General features: G+C 49.0%; 1 long non-coding RNA gene across 4 annotated transcripts in view; it reads right to left on the minus strand.

Annotated features, from left to right (window-relative positions):
- Positions 1 to 22,937, minus strand: part of LOC144146929 (uncharacterized) — a 113,039-nt gene that overhangs the window by 14,792 nt on the left and 75,310 nt on the right. The window contains exon 5 of one of the 4 annotated variants that reach the window (XR_013317775.1): positions 21,640 to 22,005. The exons of the other annotated variants lie outside the window; for them this stretch is intronic. This is a non-coding gene — a long non-coding RNA (uncharacterized LOC144146929). Of the gene's footprint in view, positions 1 to 21,639; positions 22,006 to 22,937 lie in introns of those variants that run through there. 4 annotated transcript variants of the gene reach the window in all.

Raw genomic sequence — 22,937 nt, forward strand, 5'->3', positions numbered from 1 at the left:
AGAATTAACTTCTAACGAAGGAAATTAACACGAAAATACATTTAGAACAGGCTTCCTAAGCGAAGTGTCACGCGCTGCAAGCCAACTACGCAGCAAGATAGGAACGGTGATCCTACGAGTGACGTCAAAACGATCGCAGCGCCGGCCTCTCCAGTGGTGGGCCTCGCGGCCAATATGGCATGATTAAATAGGTTTTTGCATGCGTGGATTGAAAATTGAACAAAAACTTCACACTTCCGTGTAAGGGCCGCACCCCATCAAAATCGCGGAAAAAATGTGCGGCCCTTACACGAGTGTATACGGTATCTTGTTGCGCTGGTGCATGGCTTTGAGCACCTGCCCCCTATCCGACCGGACGATGAGGAGGAATGCGCCAGCGATGACAACCATAGTGAGGCACCTTCAGATACATCCACAACTTTGGATACATCCAGCAGCTCAAGTGAGTCCCCTCCCCTCCCACCCCCGCGCACGCAGAGGCCAACGCAAGGCTGAGAAGCAGGGCCACAGCCTAGAGCTGTGGCCACAGAAGCGGGGCCATAGCCTAGAGAGCGTCATCCGCCGCCTCCGCTTCGGCCGCAAAGCCTGGAAGAAATTCCTGGTGCAAAAAGAAAGCGAAGCCCTGGCAGCACGCACACCAGCCCACACTGCGTCCCCCTCTCCCACCCCCGGCCAACACCTCCACTCGCCAGACTGAGAAAACATGTCCGTGCAGGTCCCACTCCGCCGGCGCCACGGCGCAAGACGCCAGTGCCCAAGGTGAAAAAGAAAAAAGCCAGCCCAAAAGCGCAACAACAATGCCACGCTGCTGCGCTCTCCCCCGAGGTGGCCCCGCCTCTCCCGGCCCCGCGCAGAGCCAACACATGGGGGGGGGGATTGATTCTGCGCCATTATGTTCTGCTTAGTGAGTCAAGAGTTTTCGTACATCTGAGGTTACTACTTGGTCATGGGTAAACGAACCTGTACGCGGAAACATCCACATCGAGAGAGCGGGGGACGAGGGGTGCGGAAGTGTTTGCGCAAGCCTATCTCGCCCATCGGGTAAGCGTTCGAGGCTCAGTTCTTTTAGCTAAGTTTTCGTTTGAGGCAGCGTTATTTACTTGTGAATATTTATACCGTATCACGGACTGAAATCAGTGTCGAAATGAAAGTTGTGGGACTTGTTTAGCTGCAACACCCGATCGGTGCCTTGACGCGCTTTAATCGCGCTCCGAAGCACTGGCGTAACTGGCGTCGTAAACGTGGTGTCGTAAAACGTGGTGTCGTAAACTCACCGTAGTACTCACCCGCCGTCGCGACCGTCTCAAAGCATGAAAACAGGCGTCGTGATATGCTTGCCGTACTCATAAGGTTGACAACAATTTTGGGCGTCATATCACCGTACTACTCGCTGACATGCTCGCTCGCCGTCGAATCGGGGATCTCGTGGGGAGAAGAGGGGCATAGTGATATGCGTGGCATAATCGTGAGGTCGAGAACAAAATCGGGCGTCTTGAAATACCCACAATACTCGTTCGCCGTCACGCCCGTCACGACGGTGGGCGTGTAGTATGGTGACTTTAAGACTAACATCACGACGCCAGCCCTCTGAAGGGTGTGTGAGCAGCGTGCGATTGCAGAATCCCGTGGCTCTTTGACTCCAGCATATGCGATCACTTGGACTAAGCGTGTCCCTGTGTTTATCAAGATCACACTGAATGCCCTTATAATGGTAACGAATAACAGAACGTTCATAAACGCCTGCTACAAACGACCAGTTCGTTTCCATAAGATACGTGTCTGCTTGTGTTTATTTGTACCAGAGTAAGGTGAGGATAAGGTTAATGTGCTTAGAATCTGTTTGCCAAGATTTTGTTGGATGCCTTATAGCATTTTATATAGTGAAAGCGACAAAGCTCGTTTGCTTTATCATTTTGTTTGTTTTGTATTCCAGCGAATCCAGTTCTGGTTTCGACTTAGAAAAAAGTCGCAACCAGATTTATGCGGAAGGGGAAGAACTGTAGCCACCAATCACCGACGAGCACATCTGTGCATACTTCGTAGACAAGCTGTGCTGGGATGGTGACACCGTGAGGGCTTTCAAGTCTGTTCAGGCTTTTCAGTATGTGACATCTGGTAAGTACTACATGTTCCTCAACGATAATACTTATCGCACGAGTTGTGTGCAGCATGGTGCAATGTGCGTGCACAAGAGCGTGACTTTCAGCTTTATTTACCATTCACAAGTGGTGGTGAAAGAAAAGCAATCTGAGAGCCACTACATGCTCCCACACTTTTGCTGCACACAAATTGTGAGGCAGAGTATAGAATGAGCATGCTAACCGTACCCCATACGTAGTCTAAAAAAGTGTATGTGCGCCTGTGTAGGGAAAACGGGAAGTGGACAACTTTTCAGCGACAAGTAAAATTGAATATAAGTTGTTGATAATGAATCAGACCATGAAAGTAGAAAACACGAAGAGGGACAGGCAGACAAATATTTCAAAAATGGAAATATCTGTGCGTATTTGTACCTTTTTGTGTGTTATTCGTTCATGGTATGATTCATTTCAATCAATCCGCTCATCTCACCTGCAAGTTGTTGACTTTATACATTCCCTATACATTCACAGTCACAGGAGACACCGGTTATAAAATATACTGTATAGATGTCATATCACTTCTAATGGGGAAAAGTTTAGAGAAAAGAAATATGTCCCAATGTTTGCCAATGTAACTAACAGCCATATCAGTCATTCCCACAACACTCACACAGATTAAGTGCAGCTAATGATTAATAGGGCTTGCAAGCTCTCCCCTGCCTCTAGCCAGAGCCTAAATTATTGTTTTCCTAGTCCTTGCCTGCTCCTGCTAACCTAGATGCTCTCTCCTACACTGCGGAAAAAATATCCTTCCTACACTACTGCCCTGGGTAATCTGTGTACTCAAAACCTAGCCGCCTGAGAAGTGTCTGATTCTATGTGAAGTGAGCGAAGCATGTGCCATTCATACGAATGCTGGAAACGGTGTCGCCCAGAAGGAACAGCATGAGGTGCCAGTTCACGTCGTGCCGCCGAGTGGCCGCACTCTTTAATCTATAATCCAGTCATCTTTGGTTTGCGAAACTACAGCTCTGGCTTGAACCATGGTTTCTGTTTTGCAGGAAAAGTTAATGGAATCAAGGTTGCACAACTGGAGAGCGGCATATCTGTCGTGAAAAGGGAAGTGAGCCCGTCCCAGCGAATGGGAAAGCCGTACAAGTGATGGATAGGCGTGAGGCCATGTGGGGAAATCCTGGATGCCCAGTGCGCCTGCATGGCTGGGTAAGACTGCATGCCTTAACTGAACACTTCGCAGTTGTGTGTTGAACAGCACTATAGAATGACCCAACACTATTTTGAGCTGCAAGTATTTTAAGTGAAACCTAAAATTGCAGTAGCGCTACTGAAATCCGGCAAACAATTTCAAGGTTCAGTAAAGCTTGGCATGATTTTAATCGTAAGATTAGTGCCGTCTAATTAGTAGGTGAAGGTGACTTAGGGCGCACCATAGCCAACTTATAAAAAACAACCAAAAATTTTATGCAGTGAGGGTGCTTCACCCCCCTATTCTTAATCGCGCCTCCACTCTGCACTTCTACTCAACTCGAGCAAGTGGCGATCTGACGGGCTCCTCCACTCGAGTGGCCAACGCGTGTCACAAACGGCCCTCCCTGATCCCTCAGCGGAGTTGCTCCGCGAGAAATCCTCCTCGCCACATGATAGACACGACAGTCAGCTGGGGTAGAGGCTACGTGTTTACGTTCGATCTAAAACAAACGCTAAGCTTAAAATTAGAGCGAAGTTGTTTGTTCTACAATAAAATAAGGCGTAAATAAATGAGGTGTTCTTTGTCTACATTTAATCTTAGCGTAGCAGAAACTATGCTGATGAACTATGCTCCCGTCTGGCAACAACCTGCCGCCTCCTCTCCCACATCGCCCGCGCGCGGGAGGCTCGTTTCCCAGGCTCATTTCACGTGCGTGCCTCGTCCTTAGTTCACCATGAGGGAGCCGCAGTTTATATACACGAGGAAGGAGCGCCAGAACCTGGCGTACTTGGTTTCGAAGTATGATGTGCTGGAAAATCGGCAAACGGATAATACGTCGGTGAAAGCAAAAAATAAGGCATGGGAACGCCTGTGGCTCGAATACTGAAGCGATGCAAGTATGCGCCCGAGGACCGAGAAACAACTGAGAAAGCTGTGGGAGAACCAAAAAGCAAAGTGGAAGAAAAAATTACACCATCTCCCCAAAGGGAACTGTGGTAATGCAAAGCATGGGGGTTCCGTGTAAGTTCCACATTGGAGCAGAACCGGCGCAGGTGGTGTCTCGAAGCAGACTGAACACCCGGAGCGCGCGCACCTGCTTTTATGCAGCTGGAGGAGAGGAGAATGGAGAGCCGCGCATGCGCAGTGGGGTGTGGACGGTGCAACTACAAGGCAGGGACATAGCCCCGACCATGAGATGGCTCCTGGAACGACAGTGTGGCCGGTGTCTTTCTGGGCCGGCACGAGACGAGCACGCTGCCCCTTTAAGGGCTCCTGAAGCGACAGTGTTGCCGGTGTCTTCCTGAGCCGGCACGACACGAGCCGAGCGGCGAGGAGGAGAGCGGCGTTATCACAGCTGGCGTCGAGAGGGGTACGTGGAGGAGAGGTGCGGACGCCGGATGACGGAGGGTCGACTAAGAGATGCTCTGCATCTAGAAAGACTCCGAAGATCAGCGGGAGGTGCACCGCACGGGTGAGTGACCTGTTCGATATGATTAAAACAACGTAGTGTTGGCTCACTAGCGCACCCAGACAGCGTGCGCGTCGGTCGGGTGCTGGCGGAGTTGTGCTGAAAGAAAAGTAGTCAATCAGGACGCAGGAGGGGTAGTTAAACATATAATAATTTATGAAGTGGAGGTGGGTGAAAATAATATGCAATATGCCAACAAGGCACCTGCCCAAATAGTTGTGCGAAAACAGTGGCGTTAAACAAGGCTTTTATTAATATCAGCAATCATGCTTCGTTACTGCTGTAGTGCTGCTGACCCAAATGTCACGATTATGCAACAGCAATCAATAGGGAAGGGATCGTTATGTGTAGGTACTTCAGAGTATTTGGCTGTGGGATCACACTTAGGAAGGAGCACTCTCGCTTCCTGTGAGAGCTTGTTTACTGTGTAATGTTCCTGAAATGTTGTACTACAGTATGATGTTATTCCCGTTCTGCTATGTTGCATCCGCGCGTGTTATGTCCACATGCGACATTGCTTTGTTAATTTACAGGAGGTGGGCCACGCCAGGAGCAGACCGCCAGTCCGACATTGGAATTGGTGGGGGCAGTCACCTCACACATGAGCACTGAAGTAGCGAACGAGTTCGACAGCATTGGGGCGTAAGCTGGTGAAGCAGTCATGGATCTGCAAGTTATGACATCGGTGGCTGGTATCCTCGGACAAATGGGGGCAGGGGACCCCACAAGTTTTGATGAAGATTCTGGTGAGTTATCTCTCACATTTACCTGCACATGGAGATGGTAGCTTCAGAAGTGTTACCTGCATTCTATAACAGGTTTGCTGTCTGTGTTATTTCATGTTTCAACACCTCTACAGTACTCCCAGGTTGGAGCTTGTGTATTTTAAATCGTTCACAGATCTCTTTGTGTATGCGTTTCAGATTGCTGTGGTTTTGTATGCCTGAAAACAAAGTGGAGTTTGACACTGAATGTTATTAGTGCCAACTTCCATGGAATTCGCGTAGATTGTGTTCACTTCCAGAAATGTTCCTTAAGGTCACATACTACAAAAAATTGACTGGCAATTACGTAACTCCCTAATCTGATAATAAGCATTTGTTGCGTTGACACTGGGGGCAACTCGCCACGCACAGCTTGGTTGAAAAAAAAAATGCTGCGGGCGGTGAAGAGGGCATGCACAGCCCCGATGCCCAGCTGTGGCGTAGTCGTGCATAGCATGAATTACAGAAGAACACAATTTTTCTCGCACCACTAGGAGGTGACGGGATCCCATTCGCGTGTAGCTCTTCTTGTGTAGCAGATCATTGTGAACACAGGAGGATTGGGTCTTACCGTACAGCACTAAACACTGCTTTCACTGAACCCAACCCAAACTTTTTCCAGCATGCCGAACCCGAACTGGAACTAAACCAAAAAAGAGCATAAGTTACTGGTTCACAACAAATATGTTCACTAATTTTATACGTGCTGTTCCCTCGCTGCCACTTTGTTCGCCTTTGTTTTTCATATGGTGTCTCATTGGCTAATTGTGCAGATTGGAGTCCGCCATCGCCCCTGAGGCCCGTTTCCCCTCCAGCCCAGCAGACCACACCCCTCCACCGCTGCACCACAACCGCTCCACATCCACCCAAACGCTGCGGTGTGCAGGCCAGGGGGCAACACCCCTGCTGCACTGGTGAGGCCTTCCTCTGTGCCCATGAGGCAGCCTGCCACTGGGGTGCACAGGCCTGTGATCCCAGGAAACTCACCAGTTACCGTGAGGCGGCCGTCGGCAGCCACACCTACCAGTAGCTCTCAGGGTGCTGCAGTGCCTCCCATCAATATGTCGGCTGTTCGCAGCGTCCATGTGCCAGCTGCAAGTAGCTCTGAGGGTGCTACACCACAGCGTGCCACAGGGCTTCCTGTTAATAGGCCGGCCATTCGCAGTGCCCCTGCGCCAGCCGCAAGTGCAGCAGGAGCCCGGGACGAAGCCCTAGAAAGGGCTGACGCTGTCAACGAGGAGAAGCAGCGGAAGTTCCAGGAGCACCAACTTACATTGAGGCTGCTGCGGCGGGGCAAACTGGCGCAACAATGCAACAAGCAACAACTCTTCATGCAGGAGAAGGACATTGCGCTTCGTGAACGCGAGCTGATGCTTGAGGAGAGGGCAGTTGCCCTTGAACAAAAAAAAATTGATCTAGAAAAAAGCAAAATTGAACTGGAATTGCTCAGAGCACAGCTTGCACAACGTTGAGCGCAGCTTGCTTCCAAGCATAAAAGATTACCCCCGCACTTGCATTGCAGGATAAATAAACAAGTCTGATAATCCCAGAATTTCTCTTGTATTTTTATGAACAGAAATTGCCTATGCCTTGTTCATTTTGCATATTAAAGGCCTGTGCAAAGCAGGTAGCAAAGCAGGGGGGCCTGTTGTGTAAGGGCCATACCTGGCAGTCGACTTTTTCATTCATATTAATTGAAAATCAAAATTTGAAACTCTGTAGAGGTGCCGACTTTTTGCTAATGGTCTACGAAGCTTTTAGGATGTCACAGCAAGTTTACTTAATTATACATGCTTTTGCATGGCGATATTTACAGGCAATGTTGCGGAAATACCAACAGGGCTTTTCACTGAGATGCTGCCCACCTCGCTCGAAGAGGAGGCACCATGTTCTAGTGCCACAAATGACCAGCCTGCTGAGCCTCCAGCAACACCACCGTCCGGCAGCTCGGAGAGTTCTGGAAGTGCCCATCAAGCAACTACCCCAAGAAGCACGCCAAGGCAGCGTAAGTTGTTTGTGTACATCACACGAAAACTGCCTCTCACTTGGCATATTTACTTAGCATCATTTGATAAAGGCCTCGAAGGGCAGCTTAAAGATTTCTGGGTGGTGAAGGTTCTAAAATATGTAGATGATTATCTCGTGCTTATAACAACTGCTGACACTGACCTTCAAAACCGGGCTAGCGAAAATGTCCAGACGTTCCTGCAAACAACAGGAGTTTATATCGGTTCGAAGGTTGCTCCCGTTCTTAGCACCATTTTTCTTAAGTCGTGTAGATAGAGAGTTGTGCAGAGATTTAAATGGTGTTGTGTCTAAGGTGTTTAGATTTGTAGACGATTACTTAGTTTTGGGTTCCAAATTTGACATCGTTGCCTTCAGGGAAAGGGTACTAGACGCCTTCGTTTTAAGAGGAAATGGGCTAAAATTCACTACGGAAGTTCCTGTGGACAATAAGTTGAAGTTTCTTGATGTACTGTTGAAGTTTGAACCAGGTCGTGTGTGCTGGGTATATTCGCCAAGAACCGGAAAGCCTCTTCTAAGCTTTTCATCTGATCATTCTAGGCTTGTTAGGAATGGCTTAGTGGTAGCGTGCTTCAGGTCCACTTTGTTTAAATCGTGCTTTCACTCGGTAAATGAGGCCTTTGGACTACAGGTGTCACGTTTGCGGGAAGCCGGCTATCCTTTACATGTGTTGCAGGCTTCGTGTGAGAGGCTACTAAGAAAGCTGAAACACGTACAGGAAGTTAGACCTGAAGAATGCGCACAACGATCCAAAGTGACCGTTATTCCGTATGTACATGGCCTTTCGCACCGTCTAAAAAAGGTGGCAGAGAACTATGATGTGAAAGTGGTTTTCTCGGCAAAAAACAAGATAGGAAGTGTGTGTTCAAGGGTAAAACAGAAATATGAAGGAAAAGACACATAACACAAGGTATGCAATGTCAAACACAAGCCTAGATCTGTTGAATGTGTAAAAAACGTGGTTTATAGGATACCCTTGCTATGTGGGCACGTGTATGTTGGACAAACTGGAAGGTGCCTGAATATAAGATTAAGAGAACATGCTTCAAGTTTAAAAGGAAGGCCTTACACACACTTGGCCACGCATTGTAAAAAATGTAAAAGAAATGGTTGCGCACCTATCTTAGAGGAAACTTCGGTGTTGTTTTTGCATCCCAAACAAAATGCGAGAGAGATTGTGGAAGCGTTTTTAATCTCACAGCACAAAGACAAGTGCATCAGCCACCCTTCTGTGGCCTTGTTAGATAAGGAATTGACACTGCTGTCGCCTTTTTTGTAGACGCTGATCTACTTATGTGATGTGTGTGCGCTGTAAAGCTTTTACTGAGATGTTGTACGCAGGTCTGTGGGGTATATATGTCTTTCTTCCAAGAAATTAAACCAGTTGTTAAAGTGCGCTCGTCCTTGTCGTTCCTTCCTCGTCCCTGTTTGTTTTGCACAAGTCCAATCATGAATCGTTTCCAACTAGGCCGGCTTGCTGTGATACTGTATTCTTACTCACCACATCGAAGGAGCCCATTGCCCGGGAACTCACCGCCATCTAAGGAGTGTCCCAGGTGGAGGGTAATACTCGTCTGAACGTGCTGGCGGCCAACGCCGAGACGGACAAGTGTCTGGCTGCACTCCTGGCCACTCAGAGTGTGGCTCACACTGCTGTCAGCGGCCGCCCCACGAATCGAGGCGTGAGCCGTGACCTCGTGTTTGGGGTGGACTCTCACCTCACTACCGAGGATATCCTGGCCAACTTGGACTGCGAGGTGGCAGTGAGCAGTGTGATGAGAAAACCGGACGGTGCAGGGCTGCTGGTGTTTGCTGCCCCCTCTTCTCCCTTGTTTGTGGCAGTCTTCCAAGCTGCTGCTGCCTGTGCAAGGATGCAGACTACAGCGCGCGCAATGCGCTCGCTGCGGCTGCCTGGATCACATGACAGCCTGCTGCAGGAGGAGGGAGACGTGTGGACGCTGCGGTGGAGGCCACACTGCCCGGCAGCGCACTGCCTCAGCCCTCCCCTGCACCAACTGCGGTGGACCGAATACTGTCACCAACCCCCACTGCCCCCCCCCCCCCTTATCTTGCACTGGCCAGACAGTGCACAGGCACATTAATGTTCTGTTATCAGTCAGACTTCATGAAGTGTACACTTCAAAAGTATGCAAGAGACGTTATTAGCACTGCCGCTCTTCCAGCTTGTTGTGCGCACCTCTGTAAGCTATGTGCATTCATTGCGGAGTCCCAAACTGCCGAGCACATTGAAGAAACTCGGAGGAGATTTAAAGAATGGTGCCCAGAACTGAACCACAAGTACTGTGAGCAAGCCAGGGAAAGGTGGTGCAGTCTCAAAGAGAACAATATTGATAAACAGTAGGTACTAGCTCTTCCGTTTCTCAGTACCTCCAGAACCCAGACCTTGAAGACAAAGTTGCACCGTGGCTGGAGCCAGCTATGGGACAAATTCTTGATAAGCTCAGCGTAGCTGCAAGTGCATACCAGTATCCGGTGGCGAATAGTCCAAGCAACAAAAAAAGCTCAGATTTGTTTCTACTAAACGGAAGCCTAATCATGCTGCATCCGGAAAAATGGCCAAGCCAACAATAACTGAGCAGAAGGCTGTACAAGATGATGTTTGAAGTGTATCTACGTGGTGGAATAATGCCATTTGCCTACTGCGGCAGGTTGCTGAAAACGTGAGAGCTTGTGCTTGTTCACGCATCAACATAGGCTGTCATCTAAACCACTGGAGTGCTTGAATGCTATGTGATGACACTGGTTTGTTGCAAAGAATTAAGTGGTCACATACTATCCTAGCTATTCAATGCCGGTCTGTTTTTCCAGAATGAACCAGGTGCTGGCACCGCAAAGCATGATATTAAAAAATAAATTGCAATATGAGCACTACGTTTCGTTTGAGAGTGAGTGTTAACAAGCTGGAAGTTTGTGTTCAATATTTTCACAGGTGCGTGTCAAGGAGGGTGCTATGTATTGTATTTAGTAATCAGCTTGCGTTTAACCCTGTAGTGAAGGCTTTTTTTACGCATTACAGGCGCTACAATGTAAGGGTATTTCTCGTGGCGAAGTGGCAGATGCAGCAAAGGGTCATCTCTTCGAGGCGAGAAATTCCTACAATACTTCTGTTGAACTACCTATCTTCATCAAGGCGTATCGGTGCATTAGTGAGGAAAAGGCTCCTGTTTACATTTACCTGAATGCTTCCGTTTTGTAAGCATCTTTTGTGTGCATTGAATGGTGCTTTATGAGCCTTTTTCATTTTTTGTCAGTACAAGAACCTCGCTTTGAGAAATGCCAGCTGGATTCACATTGCTAAGGGAACAGGCATGGAAGGAACGAAAGGCACGTCTACCCGGCGTTACCACCAAACGTTACAATTTCTGTACATATCGCAATACCAACCACTAGTATGAAGCCTCTGATGTATGTAAACCTTGGCTTCACTATTGCAACTTCACACATACATGTCAAATGTAAAAACGCTGATTACGTCGCTCTGCTTCCACTTCGGTGAACATGTGCAACACACCTTCCATATGTATTACGATTGAAGTGAATTCCTTCATTTCTGTTTTATATATTCCCCCGCAATAATTCGTAGTTCAAGTCAGGCGCTGATGTCATTAGCAGATGTCATTGCAGCCATGATACACGTCACACATGCTAGGCATACCAAATCCACTACCACTGGCAAAATTCATGGCCAATGGATGTAAGCACAGAGACTTTTCAACATGTCGGGGCCAGTTTAAATGAGCGACTGAAAATGGAACTATCACTGAAATTGGTACGCCAAACGAGCGTTCGACTATCACGCACTTTTTCCGCGCAAGCGACTGAGCTGTAGCTACCTTTGGACACAGCAACACGCCTATACTCGGGAACAAGTCAAGAACGGCAATAGCTCATGTACGGTATCACTCCGCCAGAGCGACGATGGACCCGGACGTCAACGGGCGCGCGCGTTTTGAAAGGAGATTGCTATGAATGCGTGATAACGCCTGCCTTTTCTCACGTAGTTCATTTGTAGTCAGTGCAGTACCGTATAAACCGGATTATAGGTCGACCCGGTATATAGGTCGACCCCCTACCTTGAGGTGGGAAAAGTTGACAAAAAAAAATAATTCGGCACAGAAGCGCACTCACAATGTCTATATTTATTTTCGACGCCCGTCCGTCACTGCCACTGACTATGCCTGCCGAAGTCACTCGTCCGAGCTCTCAGAGTCGTCCAAGGATGACTGCTTCGCACTGTCATCTTCCATGCCATCAGGCGCGTTGCTGATGGAGCACTTCCTGAACGCTCGTGTAACCATGTCGTCGGGCAGCGACTGCCCAGAGAAGGACACCCAGCTTTACACGGTCGCAACCGGCCCGCATAGGTCTTTTTGTTGTCGCCGGCTATCCTCTCACTGTACAGTTCGCGGAGCCGGTCCGCGCATGGCCTCCGGAGCGATCGTGAGCGAAGTTCCCGGACGAAGTCCGCTACTTTGTTCTCCAACTCAGGGTGCACCGCTTGACGTCCACAGAACGATCGGTTTCGGGGGTTGCACGCGCACAGCTTAGCTTTCTGGCTCCGCCAGTACCGCACACTTTTCTCTGAAACGCCTAACTGGCGTTACACCACCATATTCCCATTCTGCTCGGTGACTCAATCGCCGTCAGCTTAAACGCCGCGGTGAACTGGCGTCGACTGCCGCCACTCATCTCGGTACAGAGACGTACAGAAATGTACGCACGCACGCGTAATAGACGAGTAAAAGACGAAAAACTAGAGAAAAGCGAAATCAAATAAAGGCCTGATAGAGCAAGAGAGCAGTCCGACACGAATGGCGATTGGCGACCATGGAGGAAGAAAAAAGTTAGGAGACGGCGCCACAGGAGAAACGTGAAGCCTATGCATAAAAAGTAAAATCGAAGTCGGCCCAGGGCGTCACTGCACCACGTGACCCCACCGCGCCGCCGCGCACCAGAGCGTGCGGTGGGGATCGCACTCTCAATTTCGTCTGCTCGAAACTACTGTGCGGCCCGTTGACGCAAAGCCCCCACGGCTTTGGTCTTTCGCACGTACGTGGCACTCCCGCCCGCACGTACGTGGGCATGAGATCGCCGAGAATACAGGAAGCACGGGGAAAGCTACTGCCAACCAAACACGAGAGATGCAGTAGAGTCGGAGACCGCCGACGCCGGCCCAGCCGCTCTTTGGCCTTGATGCCCTTGCGCCAAGAAAACCTAACATCATCATCATCGACCATGGAGGTCACGTGCTGGGCCGACTCCGACGGCTTGAGAAAGAGAAACGGCGGAGGGAGCGGCTTCAACGGAGGTTGGCTTGCGAAGGCTAGCTGCGTGACGTCATGCCGTCTCCTAACTTTCCTTCCTCCATGTTGGCGATGGATTACACTTGCACATTGTTGCCAGACAAGGATTTACATTCTGCCAATGACCGCTATATAAGACGAGGGGTGACTTTTGTGCGGATTTTTTTGGAAAAAAACTCGACCTATATTCCAGTTTATACGGTAGTTTATCAGCATACAAGTACACAAAAAAATCACGGAAACGGCTCACACCATGTTCAAAATATTCCCAGTAACGCACTACTAGCGCTGCGCGGAGCAACATCCGTCTGCGGTGATGAGGCACAGCGGCAACTTCCTTTGCCATTCTTAAGTTGTAACCGAGTATAGCGGTTAAACTGGACTTTCGCTGTTCCCAAAAGATGCCCGATCATCCACTACTTTCCCTCCCCACCCCCCAAAAAAGTAAAGAGGCTTTAAAATTCCCTAAATGAAAAAAGTTGGTGGAAGCCAAGGAGATTGGAAAGTGAAATCCGTTCTAAGCTTCCCAGCGCACAAATAAATTTCAGGCAGCCGTTATTATAGCCGCACTGAGCTTGTCTCGTGGAAGTCCTCCACATACTGTTGAAGAAAAACACCTCAAACGTGGAACTTCTTGTGGAGTTCCATGTGAAAACATAGAGCTTCTATCATAAAGAGGCCATGAAACACAACCTTCATCAACTCAAAACAGTGTGAAAAGGGTGCACCAATGAAGACTATTGTGGACCCACTCAGTGTTAACTTTCACGTCACGAAATGGCTTCTCTGAAGAAATAAACGGATAAGGGCACGAATGGCATGCCACATCTGTGAATGCTGTAAATTAAAGACGCTGGGGAGGATCTGTGTGACCTAGCTATCTCACCTAAAATAAAAAAGTATTTTTTGATAACCGATGGCAGTCAACAGTGTATGTCGACAAATTACCAGCGCTGACAAGACATTCAAGATTGATGATGGTGAGGCAACACTTGGGGAGTCTGAATAGATTGTATCTACGTAACATGTGATGCCTTCAGCACCGTAAGCAAGTTGCATACACTGCAGGAAAACTCGTGATGCTACCAAGAAACTTTTCGAGAACTGTCATATAGTGTCAAATTGTTCATGCCGCTGTACTTGTCATGCCCCCAACATGCGGGGTTTGCAAAATGCTGCGCGCAAATTTTGACACGCATATTATCGAGACTGAAAACTTCGAAAAAAAAAGGTAATACCAGAGAACAATGAAAGAAGGGTGTTTTTCACAGGCGATGGCCAAGTCTACAGAATCAACAATTTTTGAAATCAGCTGTGATCAGGCTGGTGGAAAAAGTAGCAGCTGGTTTCCTGACTCGTAGCCTCAGACCACGGCACATACTCAGGTGGATGATTGGCCAAGCAGCTGTGTACAAAATTCGGCTGGCTGCATGCAGGGTTTTCTCATTTCTTTTCTTCAGCTATGTGCCATTCCATGCTATGTGCTGTTCCATGTTGTCCACGATGGGGATCCGAAATGGGGTCCGCCTCCAGCGAAGCGTCGTATTGCGCCATCTGTCCGTTCAAATTCGAATTACCCTGATAAGAATAAAAACAAAGGTTTACGTTTAGATGCTAATAAAACCACAATAGAAACACGAATTTTATGTTTCGGTGCATATTATTTTACTTTACCTGCGATTTGTATTTTTTAGCGAGGATGTTAAAGTAAGAAAACGTGCACCACCAATGCCAGCCGAAGCCGAAGCTCTCAGCCAGCTGTTTGTTGCCACGAATTTTAACACACAGTTTTGGGCTTGCCGCTGCAACTTGCTGCTGCAGACAACCGCTTTCCACGATGCCCAAAAGAATTCTTCAGGACCCCCTGCTCACGACTCGGCTGAAATGGTCGGTCGGACATAGTCGACGTCGTGTGTTTAGAAGTACTGGGCAAGACACGGCGTGACCCACTGTCCATGCGCGGTCTGTTGAACATTGACGCGTTCAATGATGGGGTCCGAAATACGGGCCTTTTTTTTATAAGCGAAAAAACTGGCGGTCAGGCAACAACAAAGCAATGTATGTCAGAACATCTGCCACAATAAATACCAGCAGTAATAAAAAAGTCTACCACCACTCTACACAAAATCCTTGGAGCGCAGTTGCTGAAAAGCACACAAGCTCACCAAATTCAGCTGTTTGTTCTCACTGCAAGCGAGGCTTTGAGTGCGAAGCAAGAACACGTATTTTCTAGCCCTTCCATTTGTGGTCAGTACTGCATCATTGCTCATGGTAGAGTGCCAGCCAATGCTTGAGAACATAAGCTGCAAAGCACTTTTTTGTGTTGCAGCTACGAGGGTGGGGGGGAAACTACAGGCTCATGAGTTAAAAACAGCACCTTGGAAAACCCAACCTAGATTGGAAGTATGAGGTACCGTTTCTAAGCTCATGAATTCCCGCACATCAGGTCTTACTCCACTGATGCCAACCCACCAACCTGCATACGACAAAAAGACCTTGGCATCCACCTTCAAGAAGCCCTACAGGGAATGGACATTCACCAGGACAGTAAGCAATTCAGACCGACGGTCTACTCAGATGACAGGCCCCAAGCCTCCGCCGAACTGTTGAATGTGTGTAAAAACTTGTGTATTCATTCGAATTTGCGCATAGCTTGGATGGTTTCAACGTTTTCACCAATTGATACTGACCATAAAATATGGCTCTAAGAGGAATTTCTGAGGCCTCTGACGGACTTGGTTTTTGGCAGTGTTAAGTAACTGCTAAAAATTCCCCGGCCACTGCTTTGTGACCGCTTGAATACCACGGAGCTGTTCCTGTTGCAGTACAGGCTTAAAGAAACCGTGCGCGAGCTGCTCCTCACGCTTTCTCTTGCAGAAAACTCAGATAAGCGTGGGAAACCGCTCACCACGGTATAATCCAACTGCTGAAGGAAATAAAATTGTCCTAAAAGACGAACAAAAGAAGACACACCACACGCTGTGTGGTGTGTCTTCTGTTTGTCTTGTCCTTTTAGCGCAATTTTATTTCCATCATGTCAGAACAACAAGCCCGCCAGAGTGCCTTGGCAATCTAACTGCTCATCGCATGAGGTTTTACGCTCACAGGACCTTCCAAGTCATCACTGGCAACCTGATAAAGGTGTTGCAACTGACAGTGCGCCACACGTAAGCAAGGTAACCGGCTTACCCTAAGCCTAAGAGTACACCAAAGGTATGCTTGAGTTCTACTAGATTGGATGCTTTTTTGGCATCACTGAGTGCATAGACTGTACCCACGTGAGAATCAAGAGCCCCGGCAGCGACCCTGCTGAGGTGTTCATGCAAAAGGAGTGTTCTCCATCAATGTGCAGAAGAGCTGTATTCACAGCTTTCACTGTAACACGCAAAACAGGATCAGATGCAAAGAAACACGGTGCAGAAAGTGGGTTTTTTGTAGCTGTGTTTTGTGCTTTTCCATGAACACGAGAGAAAGTTGGCCTGACTGAAATGTCTAAGGAACATTCCTTTCCTTGCCTTCCATAATCAAAACCTCGCTAGTAGTTATCAAGGCTATAAACAGTTCATCACCGAATGCTATCCTTTTTCTTCAACGCCCAGCATTTATTTCTATATTACAGTTCTTCTCGTACTAAGCTTGATTACAAAATATAGTGACAAGACCAGTGGTGCCCAAATCACTTTCCTGGTTTGTGTAACGCATTTTGTCACAACCATAAGGATCTGAATGTCGAGTAAAAAGGGTATGTCAATGCTTTCCAGGAACCACGATCTTTATTTGTGCAGTATATTTCACTTTGATGCATTTGCCTTCACGCAGGCTGTGAAGAGAACCTCCGACTCGGAGTTCTACAACACTGTCGCACAGTGGCCTGGGTCCGTGCACGACAGCCGTATTTTTTACAACTCTCATGTACCGGTGCTGTATGAGGAAAACACGGTACCTGGAGAACTGCTGGGGGATGCAGGCTATGCATGCCAACCCTTCCTGATGACGTCCCTAGTAGATCCTGGCTCTGCCAAACACGGCTCAAGGCAGGCCAGTGATTGGCACGGTGATGTGAATGTTTGCCGACTCAAAGCTTTCCTGCACTGTACTAACAACTGGCCGTAACCAGAACGTTATCAGGTGTTGGGCCCAGGCAACATTGGTAGCTGACAAACTGCTATTAAAGATCTCCACCTGCGGGTAGGCAATCACTCCAACCAACTCAGCGGGCACCTAAAACTGAATGGAGAGGTATGCAAAGGGGTGATGTACACCCGCAAAGATGGAAACCTCCACCCCTCTCAAGCCCAATCTCTACTACAGGGAGGGCAAAACTGCTTTGTCAGAAAATGGGGAACTACCAAATGCTGGTGGTTAACTTTAGTGGGCCACCTGGTGGGTAACTGGCCCCACCCAGAGGAAAGAAGGTGCGGTCACTGTGGCAAACAAGTCAGCCCCACGATCGACAGCCTTATCGAACATGAGTGTGCTCCGTCGTGCATGGTCTGCGGAGAGGCTCACCTCACTGGATAAGCAGAGCGTGCCAGAAAATTTTGGGAACTTCAGCAGCTAAGAACGATTCGAGCAAGTGGAGCAACGTCATCAACCCGGCAACAATGGGGAAGAGACAACAACTGCCCCGACAAAACAAGGTGGGAAAATCCCGATTAGCACCATTGGGCCAAAGGATGTCGAAGTTACAGAATGCTGTACAATCCAGGACCGGGTTGAAGCCACCGGTCTTTAAAGCCAGGGCCAATCGGTGCAGTTTATACGTCCAAGCACACATTGCTGACTGCATGCCGAGAGATCCCAAAATGCCGACGGTTTGATGATGCGATAACACTTTCCCATGCGTGCTGCGATGACGAGAAGAAAAAGGGGGAGGATGGCCATGACAAGCTTTACAAGATCCGACTGTTCCTCAATCTGCCGAATCATAAGTTCCACGCCGCCTGGCTGTGGTAAAAACTATAGTGCCGTTCCAAGGCAGGCGCAGCCTCAGGTATACGTGAACCAAAACTACAAATTGTGGACACTGGTTGGAAGATCCGGTTATGTATGCAAGATACACCTTTATGGAGACCCCCTCCCCCAGCCCGTGCACGCAAGAGGAAGCACCTGAGGCAAGAGCCCTTTGTTCCGGTGCACGCTCCCCGCACACAGGACTGCAAACGCGTACACAAGAAGGGTCCTCCAGGGAGCAGCGGACAAGTCAACCCGCGCGCGCCCGCGAGGAGGCAACCCCCTCACCAATTCCAGCCGCCGAAGGGCCAGCACAACAGGGGGGCGACAACGATCGTGAGGCCTCTGCGACGAGAGGGGGGCGAAACCAGGGGAATGCTTCCCCCTCTGCCAAAAGAATGCGGCCGGGCGATGACGGCAAAGGGCCCTTCCGAGAGCAGAGAAAACAGAAAGAATTCCGCTGCGGGCCCGACCACAACAAACGGCGCAAATGCAAACGGAGTGGCCGTATTTACCTTTCTCTTTCGCCCGGCCGCCCACAAAGGGAATCTGGCCGCGGCTAGCCGCTTCAATATGCACAAACAACTGGCGCACATTCCAGAGTTGGCCACCAGAGCTGGCCACCAGACCTGACCACCAAACTGGGCAGGACCGTGCGGCCATCTAACGTGCTCGAGCGCGCTGTGAATGGTGACTTGGTGACCTAGTGAGGGTAGGTGGACCTGAATGTTCAAACAGGGCCGAAAGTGAGTGCGTGTACGGTTTTCGTAGAGCTGCCCGGGTTTCCGCACCAGGTGTTGTGCAGGCTACCCTTCTGCAAGGCAACATAAATGGTGTTGAACTTTCCAGAAAAGAAGATCACACTACAGGGACACCAACTCCCTTTACACCACGAGGAAGAGGGCTCAGTGGACTCCCCTGACACGGTAAAAGTACAATGCTTGGAGGAACTCAACTTACCTCCCAGAACGGAGGCCCTCATCGCTGTCCAGATAGCCGCCCGCACGTATCTAGTCGAGCCACTAGACCAACCAAGAGAAGCGTCATGCCCCAGTGTTTCCATCACCTTGACAGTTGTTAAAAACCGGATGGGGTACATACAAGTTGCCAACATGGAGAGTGCATCATTGCTACTACCAAAGAACAACACCACAACTGGAAGAGCAACTATAATGGGGAAAACAGTCTTGAGCATGGCTTTACCAAGCGGCATCGAGGATGTGCCCCAGGACGTTAAACAGAAGAGACCAGTTGCCTCTCAAAGAGAAGATGCAATTTCAGAGTTCAGTGAACGAGTACGGGCACCTCTTCTCCACCAAATCTGGCCCCACCGGGCGAATGATCATCGCTCAACATGAGATCAACACCGAAGCGGCCCAGCCAGTACAGCAGAACCCGTACCCCAGCTCTCCTTACGAGCGCAAAGTTGTCGAAGAGTAGATCAGGGAGATGCTAACCAAAGGGGTCGTTCGAGCGTCTACCAGTGCATGGTCATCACCAGTGGTACTAGTAGTACACAAGCGTGACGGATCCTGGTGGCTCTGCGTCGACTTCCGCAAGTTGGACGCCATCACCAAGAAGGACGTACAACCCTTGCCCCGTATGGACGGCATCATGGACACACTGCAGGGATCCCAATTCTTCACCATGCTGGACTTGGCCTCCGGCTACTGGCAAGTACCAATCAAGGAGCAGGACAAAGTGAAGACCACCTTTTCCACTGGATACGGGCTCTACGAATTCAACGTGCTTCCCTTTGGCCTTTGCAATGACCTGGCAACATTCCAGGGCACCATAAACAAGGTACTGGACAACCAGCTGTGGAAGACGTGTTTGGCCTACCTGGATGACATCATCGTGTTCTCTCGTACATCCGAAGAACACCTACAGGACTTGCGGGAAATCTTTCAATCCCTAGACAATGCACGACTCAAATTTCAACCTAGCAAGTGCCACATCGCTTTCAATAGCATACGGTACCTGGGCCACATCATTGATGAGAAGACAATTTGGCCTGATCCCGCCAACACTTGCACTGTTCACTACACCAAGGCACCAACAAGCTGCAAACAGGACCGGAGCTTCCTAGGCCTGTGTGGTTACTACCGAAGGTTTGTTAAGAATTTTGGACGCATTGCAAGACCCTTAAACGAGCTGACAAAAATGGACGCCAAGTTCATCTGTGACAAAGAGAGTTTGTTTTTGGGTAAGTTAGCCGACACCTAAATCAAGCAGAGATGAACTACAGCACAACAGAGCAAGAGTGCTTAGGCGTGGTCTACGCAACAAGACAGTTCCGCCCATACATAATCGGCACACCCGTAACTGTTGTCACTGACCAGGCAAGTTCCCTCGTCAGTAGGTCTCTTTTTTTTGCCTGCTCAAAGCAGCTTTGAGCAGCTCCAAGCTGCTCCGTATTTTATTTCCAGGAGCAGCGCTCCATTGGCTCCGCCAACCACTTCCGGAGCTGCTGAATCCTATTTCATTTGCACCAGGGAGCAGCTCAAAGCTGCCCCAAACTGCTCTCACGGCTGAGGAGGAGCAGCTAGCAGACAACAGAAAGGCGAGCAGACGATGCGCGAGCAGACGACACATGCAAAGAGACATTCGCGGTCTCGTTGGCGTTCTTGCTCGTTCGCGCGTCAGTTGATTGTCTGCTCAACCCGATGATGGCGGGCTCGTCTCATTCTGCGACGTTCGCTATGATTAACGACGCCGAGACGCGAGTGTACCCGGTCTTCGACGAAGACGGCGCACCGGTGCTTCATGAGGGGCACCATGTTTTCGCCTCTGATGGTACGTATACACAAATGGCGACGTTTGCACGCCTTCATGAAATGTTTGTATGCGACTGTTCGCGTTAGCTAATACGATGGGCTCTTTTTCTCGCAGATGGTGTCCGCGTAATCTTTGACAGCGAGACTGCAGTGGACGACAGCGCTACGGAAGACGGCGAAGGTGTTTGGCCCAGCGCAAAAGTGTTGGCCCTGATAGAAGAATTTTTAAAAAATTTCAGGACGATCCGGCCAAGCAGGCAAAAACAAAAAAATACACGTGGAACAACTATCTGGCGCAATTGGTGAACGCGAAATTTCCTGGAAACCTGGCTTCAGCGGACCAAATTAAAAATAAATGGAAGTCATTGGAAAGGTGATACAGAGCCACAAAATTCCACGACGAAAAAACCGGGAAGCATGCAAAAACTCGCCCGTTTGAGGAGTAAGTGCAAGAAAACATTGAGGCCTCTGATTAAATATGTCTTTCCTTCAGACCACACACAATGACTTTTTTTATTCATTCACTACTTAGGGAGCTGCAGCCGATCCTGGACCGCCAGCACGCCACAGTGGTGCAAACAAAAGTGGGGTAAGGAAATACGGACCCGTTCAGCAATACGATCAAAAGTAGAAAACCGGAATAAGATGTACTGCTGAGGTTTCTGCTAATGTTTCTGCTGGTGTGCACGGTAGCGCAACCGTGTCTAAGAGTGGTGAGACATTCGTAAAGAAATGTGTAACAGGGGAAAAGTACTTATAAATGTTCAAAATATTTACCATAACAGAAAGCATGTGCTCACATCAGGCCCATCTCATGACACCATAAACTCGGTGGAACAACAAGAAACCATGAATTTACAACACTAGATCTTAGCGTCTTGGGAGGGGGAGGAAGGGGGATCGCACACTTAGATTTAGCCCCGGTAATATACCCGGTGCACTAACTGTACTGCTTTAAACTTTATTAAAACCTCAAAACCGACACTGCTCAAGCATAAAACTTATTATGCATAATCATGTAAGCATTTGGCCTTTCTTTTGGGGGGCATGGGTGCTACTGATGTGAACGAAATAGAGGCGCGTGCCCTTTTCTAAACACATCATGTGTGGGTTTTGTGAACGTTTTGAGTTACAAAAAAAGGGAAAGTAAAAAAAATTGTCAAGAAGTCGAACTTATTTCCTTAGTTCGGGAAGGCTGTTTTCAAGAGGAATTTATTTATAGTCACTACTAACTCGCTGTTTTTAGCAACACAGTTTTGGCCTGAGCATAATGGTGTTTTGTTGCAGTGCCCAGCCTGCAGCCTGCACAAGCCGGGCGCCTGATGAAGGCGACGAGGAGGCTTCACAGTTGCTGCAAGATGACGCCAGCGCAGCCGCTGCAGGGGAAGCCTACTCAGCCGTAGGGCCTGCAAGAAGCACACCCGGACCAAGCAGAGGGCGGCGGTCGCGTCGAACGGACCCCTATCTAAACTTTCCGGAGCGGGCTGAGGAGAATAGGGAACGTCGGCATCATGAGAAGCTGCAAATACTGCAAAGAATCGCTAAGGCCCTCGAGAACTGTAGCTCCCAGAGGAGCACTGACGTGTAGCTACGTGTGGCACTTTGACGTGTTTATTTTCTACCATTACCGTTCTGTTTATTATTGACAAAGTCTATGAACGAAAATTTATACGTGTGTACACATTAAGTGATGTGTTTTTTTCTTGATATACCTTTTTCGATGCAGCAGCTAGAGGAAGTTTGCACGTTCCAAACACCTCGGTCAACTGCATATACCCAAGAGGCCATACGCGTTGTACTGTTTCTTTTACTATACGCCACACATTTAGGAGCATGTACATGGTGCAAAAATAGCACACATGCATGTAACGCAGCACGTGGAACAATTCAGACTTGCGCCATTAAAATAGAACTCCTGCAGTATGCCTCAGATATTGCGGGTTACAGGCTCGAGAAGATAGCGTTACAACATTGATTACGCAAAACACGCACAGGTAGGGTTTAGTTTTCTAACCCAGCGTCAAAGAAATTGTGCAGCGAGCACGCGACGGTGCTGGCTGCAATCGCTGCGCCTTGCGCGCCAGCCTATGTGGCATAGGCAGTTCAGCACTGCTTCATGGCGATCCTACGGCGCATGTCTTCAGCAACGGATGAACTCGGAACAGAAACGTCATCATTTCCGACTTCATCGGGGCAGGGTGCAGTTTCCGGTTCGTCCAAAAAGTCGCGCTCTGCATTGCACAGGTTGTTGTGCAAAACGCATGCGGCCGTGACAATGTAGCAGCACCTGCCAACACTCTTGGCGTCCACAAGATACAGCTGCCTGAACCGTTGCTTC

This window comes from Haemaphysalis longicornis, unplaced genomic scaffold (genome assembly GCF_048455015.1).
Source record: "Haemaphysalis longicornis isolate Haplotype H1 unplaced genomic scaffold, Haemaphysalis longicornis Haplotype H1 scaffold_7, whole genome shotgun sequence".
In the NCBI taxonomy this organism is placed as follows: Eukaryota; Metazoa; Arthropoda; class Arachnida; order Ixodida; family Ixodidae; genus Haemaphysalis; species Haemaphysalis longicornis.